The sequence below is a fragment of the Silene latifolia genome, chromosome 1 (assembly GCF_048544455.1).
Source record: "Silene latifolia isolate original U9 population chromosome 1, ASM4854445v1, whole genome shotgun sequence".
NCBI lineage: Eukaryota > Viridiplantae > Streptophyta > Magnoliopsida > Caryophyllales > Caryophyllaceae > Silene > Silene latifolia.
In genome coordinates this window covers 98,609,999-98,625,071 of record NC_133526.1, presented here as the reverse complement: position 1 = coordinate 98,625,071, position 15,073 = coordinate 98,609,999, and the positions used below count along the sequence as shown (strand labels likewise).

Sequence of the window (15,073 nt, the reverse complement as noted above, 5' to 3'; positions counted from 1 at the left end):
TGTTGTTTGAGGGTTTTGGACATTTTGGCTTTTGTATGAGAGATTTGGATGGAACTTGGTGTTTTCATTGTAAAAATTTGAATAAGGGGTACCACTTTTGTAAGCTTGGAAAGCATTAACTTGTTCGGTTGTTCCCCTACACTCACTTGAGTCATGACCCAAGGTTCCACAATTCTCACATATCCCGCTTGGGATTGATGAGGATGCCGTCATGGCATTGACATGATGCTTTGATGATTTTGAGCTTTCCTCAAGTCTAGCCATAGCTTGTTCAAACTTCAAGTTGATTGTGTCAATGTGAGCACTAAGTTGAGCACCCAATTGAGTAACGGTGTCCACTTCATACTTTTCTCCTCTAGTAGCCTTGCGAGGCCTACTATATTGTGAATTATGGACCGCCATTTCCTCAATCTTGTTCCATGTTTGATTGTCATCAACTTCGGTGAACATTCCATTTGATCCCATATTGAGAATGTTCCTAGAATCTTCATATAAACCATTCCAAAATTGTTGCACTAAAAACCATTCGCTAAGTCCATGGTGAGGACATGAGCGACAAATACCTTTGAACCGCTCCCAAGCTTCATACAAAGATTCTTCATCCCTTTGCTTAAAACCCGTAATTTGAGCTCTTAGCATATTGGTCTTTTCCGGTGGGTAGAATTTTTTGTAGAAAGCTAGAGCTAGCTTCTTCCAAGAATCTATTCCAAGGGTGGCCTTATCAAGGCCCTTCAACCATTGCTTTGCGGTGCCGATTAACGAAAAAGGAAATAAGACCCATCTTATTTGGTCTTGAGTCACGCCCGTTTGAGAGATAGCTTCACAATAATCGCAAAAGGTTTCCATATGAGAATGAGGGTCCTCACTAGGCATTCCCCCGAATTGGCTCCTCTCAACTAGTTGAATGAAGGCGGACTTGGCAATAAAGTTTCCGGTAAGATGTTGTGGGGTAGGAGTACCATTTGGTAAATCCTCCTCGGTGGGTATAGAGTCTGACGAGAATTTAGGCATTGTAGGTGGATTTTGTGTGGTATTCTTTAATGGGTTTTCTTCTCCTTCTATTGCGAAAGGATTGACAAACTCACTAGTGGGTTGAACAACTTCACCAACACCTCCCAAATTCCTCCTAACAACTCTCCTATTATTCGTCAAGGTTCTCTCGATTTCACGGTCAAAAGGTAACAAATCTCTTTGTAACCTTCTAGACATGCAAAATATCAAACAACTCGAAAACAATTAGAACAAACCTTGAGGAGTTTTACTTCCCCAAGGTGAAAAAGACACAACTAAAAACAATAAAAGAAATCTTAAATCAATTAAACACCGTCCCCGGCAACGGCGCCATTTTTGATCGAGTCCATTTCGTGTTCACAATTAAGCATATGTGGTCGTTGGTCAATGGTCGATACAAAACACAATTTATACTTCACAAACAACTCTACAATTAGTAAAGAGGCAAGTAAAGGTCGGATCCCAAGGGACGGGTATTGAAATGAAGATTCTATTGTAACTAGTGGTGTCTAGGGGTGTCACAAATTGGGTTGATGTAGAAGGTTACTAAACTAAGATAGCAATGAAAATAAACTAACAAGGTAAATAAAATAAGGGGTGTAAACAATTGATTAAAAGCACTAGGGTGTCATGGGTTCATAGGGGAATCATGGGATATGATCATACAAACATGTTCTCAAACTATAGGCAAGCAATTATTGTTGTGATGGATTGAGTTGGGTTATATCTTACAATCCTAGGAAAGTTTGGGTCCCGGAGCCGAATCTCTTGGATTGTACAACACCTACAAGTCGACTTAATCTTCCCTACTTAACACATGCATGGTCTAACAAGACTCGAGTTGGGTTATGTCTTACAAGTCAAGTTGAAAGGATAGAAGATGATAGTAAATGCAAGGATTCATAGGCTTAGCATTTCATCAAATATAACATGTGCATGTATTAAGATCAAAACAAGCAAGCAAATAAGATATGAAAGCATATTAATTTAAGCATGAATCATTCCCCATGTTGGTTTCCCTAATCACCCATTAAACCCTAGCTAAGAGACTACTCACTCATTATCATATTGATCATGCTAGAAAGGTTGTCAATCATACTAACATAATGAAACATGATGAATAAATGAAAGTAATTAGCAATAATTAAAAAGGGATTAAGAGATTATACCTACTAATGATTCCAATAATAAAGCAAGAATAATAGAAGTACTTGAATCCTAGATTGAGAGGTTGTCAATCTCCCAATAATAACCCAAATAATCTTCAATTACCCAAAATAAAGTAAGAACAAGAGAGAGATTAAAGAACTAAAACTTGGATTAAAACTTGATTAATATTTGATTACAATATTAAAGAGAGATTTGATTGATATTAACTACACTAATTATTGATAAGAAGAACATGCTCCTCTAATTAGACTAATGGGGTATTTATAGTGAAAATTAGGGAGGATGCATTAGGGTTAACTAAGGGCTAAACTAGTAATTACACTTTTTAAGTTGAGCAAGGAGACTCGGGATTCTCCGAGAGAAGGGCTTCTCTTATCGTTGCTAGAAGAGTGAAAACGTCTTTGTCTTTGCAATCCGTGCGGATGGGAGTCGGGACGGCCGGATCTGGGATGAGGAATCCGAGCGGATTCTTGGGCAAGACGCTCGGATGGAAAGGGGAATCGAGCGGATTCCTTTGCGGGACGCTCGGACTGGGCTTGGACGGACGGACGGATTGTGTACAATCCGTTCGGATTGTTTGTCAGCATCTTTTCTTCTTCTTTTTTCTTCCCTTTTCTTCATGAATTCCTTGGGGATTTCCTTGGGGACTCAAGGATCCTTTTCTCAACATTGCTCTTCTACTATGCTATGTACAAAGGCCTTCTAGTCTTGTCTCTCCTTGATGCTTGGTCATTGAATATGATCAATTTAGCCTTGTTTTGCCATGAAAATGCAAGATTCTTACTCCTTTCCTACCAAGGGATCAAAATCTCAAAGAATATGTAAAACAAAGAACTAAAGATAAGAAATGACCCAAATAGGCACTAAAAAGCATGAAAACAATGGTAATTCGGGGGCTAAATATGCGCCAATTATGGTCACATCAAGTAGTTTAACTTAAAATTGATTACTAATACTCATATATTATATTAATAATATTAGTAATTTGATTGAACAATTTCTAGTTTCTAAAATCTTGTTTTAGAGAGTATTTGTGAGAGTAGTGAGAATTGGAAGCATGAATGAATAAACCTTGCATGTGAATAAGCAAGTGTAAAATACAAGAACCAAAACTCCCCATAAAAAGGAAGAGTCGCCGGGTAGCTAGGTGCCAAAAGGACCATCTTTCCTTTTTCTTTTACACTTATCAATATGTAGGTATGTAAGGATATGAGTAGGTTAGGCTTATTATTTAAATCTTATCACATAAAATAATATAAGCACAACCCACTAATACCTCCTACATTTCGGTCCATTCATGTAAAATGGACTATCATTTTATTTTGTCAATTTGTCATTTGTCACACAATATGTCACATGTAGTATGTTACATGTTATTAATTAATTTAATGCATATTTATCACATAAATATCATTTTATAAATTAATTAAATTAAATTCAACAAATTGACTAGTGATACTTGATCATATAAATAAAATGGGTCATATAATTATAATTTACAACATCTTGTCATTATAATTAATCATTCATTTTTATCTCTATCGTTTCTCAAACAATAAGCAATTTTAGTATTAAAGCATTTTTATTACCAAAATAAATCTTATTTAATTCCATTACAATAAGATATCAATATTCTCTCTCACAAATTAATTGTGCAATTTTAAGGAATTGATTAAATCGTATCGTCATACAATTAATCAACTTTACAGATAAGGGCATCATCCTTTAGGTGTGACCTTAAGGGATCAACTGACCACCACCGTCCCACGACAGTAACGTCAAACTCTAGCAAGCTAATCGTTACCGATTAATGTCGATTAGTTGACTATATAATGAATCATCCCTTACGTATTCTTTATATGATATTTAATTATGATATTAAATCATGTGATCGCACTATTGTTGAGGACACATTTTCCAACAATCTCCCACTTGTCCAAGACAAATGTGCATCACCAATTCTCTTATTCTATTATAATCTCCCACTCAATGCAAGGTGTCTTGCAGGTCGTACTTGCACTTGATCATATCTTGAGTGGTTTCCTCGATCTAGTGTGTAACTTTCTGACTGGAATTATCTACCATAGATACCTTCCGAGCGTGGCCACGCATTTCCAATTAACTACTCCTCGAGTGGCCTTGAGATATCAAACAACCCTGACAAGGGGTGGACAATTCCTATCGCACTATTGCCTTTGTTTAGCCACAGTTCATCATGACCCAAAATATACCCAGTTTGACCTCATTTACGAAGTCGTAGAGTATAAATCAAAGCTAATCAGAAATTTGTGCTAACTTAGGCGAATAGTCTCTAATCAAAAGAATTGACTCATAAGAATACTATAGTAGCTATTGCCACGACCAGGTTTTATGAATTACCAGAACTCTATAAGCGGTCACTGCCTGACAGAGTGTCCCATACAGTCTGCCTATGTGATCGACTAGTCATCCCGTATGACTCTATGGCACTTGAACTTGCCATCAATTGCATCACAGTCTAGTCACTTCAAGACGTCACCTCATTATAAGTAACTAGGGGCGAATACCATGTCAGTCCAGTTCACTTTAATGGGCTTCAATTTGTCTCTACAACCCATTCGGATACGACAAGGTAACGGGTGAGTTTAATAAAACTCAAACAATAAATGCGATTATCACATATGTATAGTCAATACACTATTACTACTTCATATCTATAATCTTTAGTGTGTCTTTAACACTAATTGAATTGCAATAAAAGCTTGGCAAGTGGATATACCAGATATCCATGTATTCCAACTTTATTATTGCCATTTCCTTCTATTCAATTTTATCTCTAATGACATGAATTTATCTAAGTCTATGTCTTGTCTTCTTACTAGACTTGGGCTCTTTAACTTGAAAGATGCTCCCACTGTTATCGCATAAGTTGTGATAAACTCATTTGTAGAGGGATTCACCCTTAATCCATATGTTGACCATTTTATCACAATTTACTTAGATTCCTTTTGTAGAATTTGAAATGTGCGAAACTAAAACACCTTTTGATTCTCTTACTCCTTAGTCAATAAGACATCCCAGAATTTCAACAAATCCCTTTAAGTTTCGAAACTAAAGTTTGTGCAACCCTTCAACACCTAACTTAGTTTATCATCCAAACATATGAACAAGTCTTCAATTGTTCTTTAAGGCTTTCTCAAGCCATATCATGGGAATTATCTTATTATTGACTCATCATCCCCTAGGCATATATCACATCATGACATATGTGTCTGTTGGCATACATGATCATTCTAATGGGGGAAACATTAGCAAACAATTTCATGTTGTCAACAACTTAGTAGGTTCAGTGAACGACTATGACTCCATCATAGTAATTCCACTTTCATCATCATGAATAACCCATTCAAACTTTTTGATGTACAATAGATACGAAAGATCTTATCATCATAAGACTCTTAACCCCGTGCCAATATTCTCTCACACAGATTCAGAAATCTTAGAATATATCGCACCCTTTCCTAGTCTCCCAATCACTCTTGACAGAAGAGAGCATTGGTACATTATTCTCAATAATTAATATGTTATCAACATATAAGACATGGAGAAACAATTCTAGCTCCCACTTAACTTCATGTATAATCATGATTCTTCAATCATGTGAATGAAATCATTCACTATTATCACATGAACGAAAAGTATAATCCTTTAATGCTAGCTTAACACCATCTTGTGATCACTTAAGATAGCTACGCATAATATGTTAGGATTCTTAGATCTTCATCTAAGGTTTTGTGTTTCAAACACTTCCTTCTCTAAATTCCCATTTTAGAAGAGTGAATTTCATTTGCCATTCTTCATTAAAATGAAAATGCAGCAAATCCTAACATAATTAATTTTGATCAACATCTTTATGTTAATCTATGATTTTAAGCACTCTAAAGCTCTATTCACTTTAAGGAGACCCTCGCCTTTATATAAATGTACTCTTGAGTAACTATTTTCGGATTGTAATGCTATGGCTCGTATGTAACAAAGTCGATTTAGGATAATAACATTATTTTCGTAAAGCAATATTTTAACAATAAGACATGTGTGCTAAACTCCCACTGAGCTATACTCCCACTCTATCTTTATAAATTATAGTTCCATTACTTTCACAAAGTAACACATTAACTATAAGACATGTTTGTGATGATCTCATTTACTCCCATTCTATCTCTTAGAAATAGCTCTATCTTCTAAAGAGATAGCTTTGTGAGACACAAACATATATATAGTGGAGTACTAGGAGTTCTTCTAGACTGACGAATTAGCTCATAAAATACCAGCTCTTTTACGGCAGACATTATATACGAGTCTTATCCATGTCAACTGTTAAATAGACTCTCTATTCTAGGTATCTCCAGGTTGACCCTCCAGATTAAAATAAAAGCCCCCAAAATTGAGTTCAACAACTCAAACTGACTCATATTAGAATGATCTTATGGGTAGTGACACAAGGTCATAATCCATCTTTAATAAATCAAATCTATTACTTAGATCTTTGCCACTACGATCGGATCGTAATGCTTTAGTACTTTTTTCAATTGGTTCTCTACATCATTTAGAAATTTCTCAAATCTCTCAAATGCTTCACTTTATATTTGATTAAGTAAATATACCCTTATCTACTTAAATCATTGGTAAAAATGACGAAGTAGTCATAACCTCTCCTTGCGGTGATGCTCGTATGACCACATACATTGGCATGTATTAGTCCTAACAAATCAATTGCTCGTGTTCCTTTACCACTAAAGGAAGTACGAATTATAATACAAAGGAGACAAGATTCGCATATTCCATATGATTGAAAATTAAATGGTCAAATAATTCTAGTCGACACAAGCGTTTAATGCGTTTCTCATTTACGTAACCTAATTGAAAAATCAAATGTACAAATCATTTGGATTACTAGTTCTGAGTCTTTTGGATAGTATTATGTAGATATCTTCACATGAGTTGGAAGTGTCTAAAACTTGTGTATCATAAAGATAAGTGATTTTGGCTCACATCCATGTCAATTTTCAACAAAATACAACAATTGTCTTTGATGGCAAAATATAAATCCTTTCATGTCTAACATAGAAATGGAAATAATGTTTTAGACAAAGTGGGTACATAATCACCATTATGTTGATAACAAATCATAGTTATTAGCTAAAACAAGTACACAAGTCCCTCTTGAAGTGGCGGCTACCCTAACTCCATTTCCTTGTCGGAGATTTATATCACTCTTGTTTAGCTTTTCCACATTTCCAAGTCCCACTTGGAGTGATAAGTCCAACATTGATATCTTTCAAATACTTGGGGCAATTACGCTTCCAATGGCCCATGTCATTACAATAATGACATTCGCCATAGAATTTGGGCACCCTTCTTGGTTTTGGTTTTGGTAGTCCCACTATCCATTTCCAATTCATTGTCAGGTTGGGTTTAGCTTCTTTGCCTTTTCTTTAATAATACCAATACTCCTTTCATTTGCAAGGACACTCTTACTAGAACTCCCACTGAATTTAATATTTCTCCTTGTTTCTTCAAACAAGGATGCCTTGGGTTTTGATAGATTTTCTTCACAAGATTTTCTTTCCAAGGTGGTGTGGAGGTGGTAAAGAAGCAAAGATTTTCATCCTCACCAATGCCAAAGCGTAATTCTCTAATCGGGTCATTGTCATACAAGGAGCATTTTTCATTGAATGATAGGAGCCATGAATTAATGGTGATCGGTGTAAGATTATTAGATGAAATTGGAGTTGCCATTGCAATTGTAAAAAACGATTTCGACTACAAAAATAGGAAGTGAAGGAAATAATAAACATCTATCGTATTAATAATACCTGTAAACAAGTATCTATATAAAATAATAAAACAACAACCATACCATATTTTTTTTCCCTCCAAAACTTCACTCCACATTTAACATAGATTTTAGGATTCATTAAAAATAAGCCCACTAACTAAATAGCCCAATATATAAAATTTATTTTATGTTGTTAACATAAAATTTATACCACCATATTTTATTGTTGTTTTTACTAACTTCTCTATATTTTAAGGTCTTCATAATATCATAATTAGTTTTAGAATTTTGTGGTTTTTTAAAATTATTTCCATATCCTATATAGTATATACAGTTGTTTGATGGCATGAATTTAAATTCTTTAAGCATCATGTTTTTATTTGATTAAACAATATTGTTTAATAATGAAATTTAGATAATTGTTAGTCTCAAAATCATTCCTTTTATGTTTTTAAACTGGTGTGAATAGATATTTGTTAAAATGGCCAGTCATGTTGAAGTGTTCATAACTTTCAATCTAACTATCTATACTAATTAATAAAACAATAACAATTGCCATGGTATCTGATTAAATTTTTTTACTATGAACTTAATGTTTTGTTGCCGATCTTCGATTATCATGTTATTATAGCATCTCCCCTTTCCTTGCACGAGTAAATTGAATAATCTAACAACTAACAAATTGAATTTGAGAAGCATTGGTTAAATGTCTTTAGAGAAGGTCTCATAATAAATTTGTTATGAGCTTATTTTATGATTATAATACAAAACAATACCACGGGCAATAAAACAGATGAAAACATGGTTAACAATAAAATGAGTACACTTATTATAAGAATATATACAAAGTTAAAGAGTCGTGATTAACAATATAATTATATAATGGTCATGAAAATGATAAATGATTACAATGTTATATCGATAACTTCTTTAGAGACTATATCTGATTTCCCTCAAAAAAATTTATTAGTTAATGCAATTTATACGAATGAAATTTGACTATGGGTAGGTTGACATTGTTTAAACATTAATAAAGGATTAAAGGGTATGTATTAAAGAGTTTTGATTAGATGTATATTTAACGTTAGCGAACATGAATAAGGGGTACTCTAGAGTTTCAATGTCCTAATTCTCAATCACAAATTATACTATGATATTATACCCTAATATGGTGAGACCACATAAAAATGACCATTTTATCGTAAAAATTTAGCTTTTGATATTAAAAGTTACCACTATTGTGTTAGTAATAGTGACTACTTTAAAAAAACAATCATTTTTACACATATTGTTCACCATTTCTTATAAATTGGTCACTTTTACCAATCTATATTCTACTTACATTGATAAAAGTGATCAATTTCTTATTTCTTATAAATAATAAAACACAAACCATAAATATCTTTTTTTAATTTCCCGCCTAAATACTCACCTCATACTAAGCACAATTTTACCAAAATTCATTAGCCCACTAATCAAATGGCCCACAATGATCATCAAATTTATATCTACTAACTCATACATGACTAATATTAACTATGAAATGACCCCACCATGTTAACAAAAAGAACCTCAAATTGATTTTTAAATTTATTTTGTACCAATTTCTACCAGTCAAATATTGAATACCTTGAAACTAACAAATAAATTCAACTTATTTTATGACTTTTTAATGTGTAAATCAAAATATATGAGACACCAGTAATGCTATGGGACATAGAGACCAAATATGTTTCGCGATTAACGGGTCGTAAAATAATTTCAAAAGCTCAGAGAGGTTTTACATTTCAAAACTTATCCTATATGGTAAAATTTGCCGATATTTGAAATTATTAACATGCTTTAACATAGGTGTAAACATGTCGACATATGCATGCTCTAATCAAAGATATGAGATACGGCGGTGTAAGCATAATATACAACAAGAGTATAACTATGTTTTTACAATTAATACTCTCTTAATACTAATGTTCTTTTGAAAAAAAAAATTAATACTATAATTTAAATATGTAGATTATATTGTTATAGAAGTATTGTATTTGTAATTGTAATTGTCAAGTATATAATTTCCATGTAACATATGGGAAATCAATTACCTCAAATAAGAAACCAAAACAATGTTGTAAATTTAAGAATTTACGAAAAATTTTAAATATACAATCTATACACGCCCGTGCAACTTTGCACGGGTCCTAAACTAGTTGCATTTATATAGTGACCTCCACCCAACTATATAAATGATTCTGAGATCCAAATTCATATTACTACGGATACGGTAAGCCGAGTCATCCCTTATTAATATAACTCGGTGGATTCACCTCTTAATCGATTCTACTTTTAGAACTCTCGGTCGATAAAAATTACTCTAATTTTCATCTTTAGCCCGGAACACATGCGACTACGGTCACGAATACTTACGTTGAGTTCAATCCAAATTTCGATATAATAACATTTTATTACCCACTTACCCAACGTAACAAGGTTTGTATTACGGTAAACCCGGCTTAACTCCCTTATGAAATTGGGATTCATTGTTTCAACTATTTGGTAAGGCTATTTATCAATTATTATATGTGTGAGGTCTTGTCAATTTATTATCTATCACGTTTTAAGTGAACTAAAGCGGTGAACTACGATAATTATAATTGACACGGTCGATGACTCGATATGATATGCATGTGCTGTTATGGCGATTTGGCAATGGATGCAACATATTAAAAGAAATGCAAAGCAATAATAATAAATTCCTAGTATGGCCTTCCTAAATATAGAAAATCAAATAATCTATTACATATTCAGAAACCAACTCCTTTGGTCCCTTGAATCTTCAAGTGGCACGCCTCCCAAGAACACCGTCTTCGTCGGATCACCTTTCCGAATGTCACCGTCTTGAAGAAGCTCCATAATTACAAATAATAATAAAAATACAATGCTATTCCTATTATACATTTGTAAAATAGAAAAACTAGTAAAAATAAAAGTGATACGAGATCACATTAAATTACAACCGAATCAATATTCCCTTTCAGATGGGTAACATCGATTAAAACTAAGGCCATACTAAGATAAAATTACATAATTCAAAATTATTTAAATAAAAGGACATTCAACAATTGAAATATACAGTATTATAATATGTATCTATCATGCCAAATTATGTGCCAAATCGCCATATTTAACTTATATCGTATATATAACCCGGTTTTATGGAAATGCGTGATCATAACTTCTTAAAATCACAAATTAACACTTAAATCACATCTAAGCTCAATTTAATTATCCTAACACTTTTTAGGACTCAAACATTAGTCATCACTCAATTTTGACAATAATTCAACTTGATTTAATTTTATGCTCATTTTTGAACTTAAAATCATAATATTTATGAAATAAATCCAAATTAAATTATAAAAATTTCAAAATTTGAATTTTAACTTTTTGATCAATCTGGAATAATTCTATGACACTCATAATATCAAAAACCATGGTTAAAATTTTTGAATTAATTTTGAGAAAATATAGTTGCATTTTATCGGTTTTATCTCATAAAACATCTAAAATATCCAAAAATTACTCACATTAAGTTTACAACTATATATCTGATATGTGGTATATTTATGAAACCTAAAATAATTTTCTCATGCCATGCAATTCATTTTAGCTATTTATGCTAAAATAGTCACTATTTATGCCATTTTTACTCTAAAAATTCATAAATCATGCAAAATGAGATCATTTTATCTCGAAATTTACAAAAACTGTGTAAATCCTGCATGTGACAACATATTAAAGTTTCATGGCCTGGTTCGAAGTTTAACTATTTTTAACCATTTTACCTCTTTTAATCCATTTTTATATCATAAAAATCATAAATTATGCAATATTAATCCAATTAATACGAGATTTTACACACAACTTTTAAAATATGCATGTGAGGTCATATAAAATTTTCATGGTCAGAGAGTAAGTTTAACCAATTTTGGTTAATTTAACCTCCATTTATGCCATTTTTACACTAAAAATTCATAAATTATGAAATATTAATCACATTAATATGATGTTTTACATGCAATACATAAAATATTCATGTGAGGTCATACTAAAATACCACGGCCAGTAGTAAAGGTTAAGTTATTTTAGTGAATAAAAGTTCATTTTAATCATAAAAATGTAATTATTTCACTAAAAATCTTTATAATGAGCAATAAATTTCCATAAATCATAAAAATAACCTAAAAATATTTTAGGACCAGAATATATAACAAGCATAATTATTTCGTGGCTTACTCATATAAATCACAAATTTTTAGTTTTATATGTTAACATTTTAACTCGGAAAAACAATAACCGATTATGCATGCAACATCGTATGCTCTGATACCACTTGTTAGGTTCATATACCTATTATTAGACTCCTCTAATAGTAAACCAACTAACTTCTTAATTATTTGTTCTTTAGATCTAGTGCATGCATAACAAAATAAGAGATTTATAAGAAGACAATGTCCCTTACATTGTTAATTTCGGTTTTGTGGGCACAAGTAAGGTCTCATACCTTCACTTGTTCTTGAGCTATGATGAGTAATAGGATGATCTTCCAAAGACTTCAAGTATAGAAGCCACTCCTTTTGATTGCACCCAAGATTATCCCTTATCTCTACTAAATAATATGTGGTAGATATTTGTTTAGTAGTTTACCTTAAAATTGATTACTAATACTCATATATTACATTAATAATATTAGTAATTTGATTGAACAATTTCTTGTTGCTAAAATCTTGTTTTAAAGAGTATTTGTGAGAGTAGTGAGAATTGGAAGCATGAATGAATAAACCTTGCATGTGAATAAGCAAGTGTAAAATACAAGAACCAAAACTCCCCATAAAACGGAAGAGTGGTCGGATAGCTAGGTGCCAAAAGGAGCATCTTTCCTTTTTCTTTTACACTTATCAATATGTAGGTATTTAAGGATATGAGTAGGTTAGGCTTATTATTTAAATCTTATCACATAAAATAATATTTGCACAACCCACTAATACCTCCTACATTTAGGTCCATTCATATAAAATGGACTATCATTTTATTTTGTCAATTTGTCATTTGTCACACAATATGTCACATGTAGTATGTTACATGTTATTAATTAATTTAATGCATATTTATCACATAAATATCATTTTATAAATTAATTAAATTACATTCAACAAATTGATTAGTGATACTTGATCATATAAATAAAATGGGTCATATAATTATAATTCACAACATCTTGTAATTATAATTAATCATTCATTCTTATCTCTATCGTTTCTCAAACAATAAGCAATTTTAGTAATAAAGCATTTTTATTACCAAAATAATTCTTATTTAATCCCATTACAATAAGATATCAATATTCTCTCTCACAAATTAATTGTTCAATTTTAAGGAATTGATTAACTCGTATCGTCATACAATTAATCAATTTTACAGATAAGGGCATCATCCTTTAGGTGTGACCTTAAGGGATCAACTGACCACCACCGTCCCTCGACAGTAACGTCAATCTCTAGCAAGCCAATCGTTACCGATTAATGTTGACCAGTTGACTATATAATGAATCATCCCTTACGTATTCTTTATATGAGATTTAATTATGATATTAAATCATGTGATCGCACTATTGTTGAGGACACATTTTCCAACACAGTCTAGAGATGATTCTTCGTCATGTTTAATGATATTAGACCCAAGAGGGTCGATTTTCTTGGATTTCTCGACAGAAGGTGGCTTAGGAAGCTTGCCCTCCTCGATCATATCTTGGATGGTGTGTTTCAAGAGAAAACACTCTTCAATATCATGACCTCTAGCTTGGTGATATAAGCAGTATTTGTTGCCCTTCCAGAGGTTCACTTGTTTCTCTAAAGTTGGATCCGGAGTCGGCCCTATTGGATGTAGCTTGCCTTGGGCAGAAAGTCTCTTTAAAGCATCGGCATAAGACCTGCCTAAATCAGTAAGCACCCTTTGATGCCTTCCAGGTTTCCTTTCGGTTGTCTTCGGCTTTCTAGGACGACAGTTATTGCAAGAGGTAAGCTTTAGACGACCCAGACTAGAGGTTTCTCTAGGTGGCGTGTTCTTTTCCACCATCCCATTTTCAAGGGTGAGGACGCGAATGCTCAAATTTGCCACTGTAGCTTGAACTCGTAGGACCATGGCATAAACGTCATGGAGGGACATGGTGATTGTGGCTTGAACTGCTTCGTGACCTTGCTGATTGACGGAACTTGTTGGATTCCTACTCGACAGAAATGATGCGCATTACAACTAGATTCGACATGGGATCACGCATACCAAGGCAACAAACAAGGAACACATGAAGGGACAAGTAAACATAAGGGTAAGACGACAGATCCAGACTTGACTTGTGAATTCGTAAAACGTCGTGAGTAACTTCTCGTGTTTGAATTCACGGTGCTTGACTTTAATTTTAGACTTGAGTGTTAACTTCGACAGAGTGACATTTATATGGTTGACTGGATTGACAGGATTGACGACACATGTTGATTCTAGACTCAAGGTTTGGTTATAGGTGTTTAAGAAGATTGTTGTAGTTCAGACTCAAATATGAGGCCTATTGAGACTCGTGCGTTGAGCCACGGAACGTGTGACTCGAGGTGTCGAAAATGTTTAGATCCTAACTGAATTGGGGAATGGGGGTCCAAAATGACGGCGTGACGCCTTAGGACTTGACTTGAATTTTAAAAGACCCAAAATGTAAAGGAAGACGGGTTTGTGACTCGAAAGAGTTTCGACTAGGACATAGTCGGTTTGAATTTTGACTCTAACTTAGCCCAATTGAATTTACACATTTACATTTACATGATTTGAAAATATTTTGAAAAAATGTTTTTTTGTAACCTTTTTTTTTCGTTTTTTTGTTTTTGCACGGGTTTTAAAATGGGTTTGAGGCCCGAAGTTTGACTCGACATTTGGCTAGAGTTCAGCTTTGTTTTGCGCTATTTTAGGCCATTTTCGAAAAGGATTTACATTCTTAAAAGGTTTTTATTTTGATTTTATAAAATTCGTCATGGTTTC

General features: G+C 33.1%; 1 non-coding gene across 1 annotated transcript; it reads left to right on the top strand.

Annotated features, from left to right (window-relative positions):
* Positions 1–532: 532 nt before the first annotated feature.
* On the top strand, positions 533–639 carry LOC141617662 (small nucleolar RNA R71). Its single transcript, XR_012531172.1, has one exon. It is a non-coding gene; the product is annotated as a small nucleolar RNA R71 (small nucleolar RNA).
* The last annotated feature ends 14,434 nt before the right edge of the window (positions 640–15,073 follow it).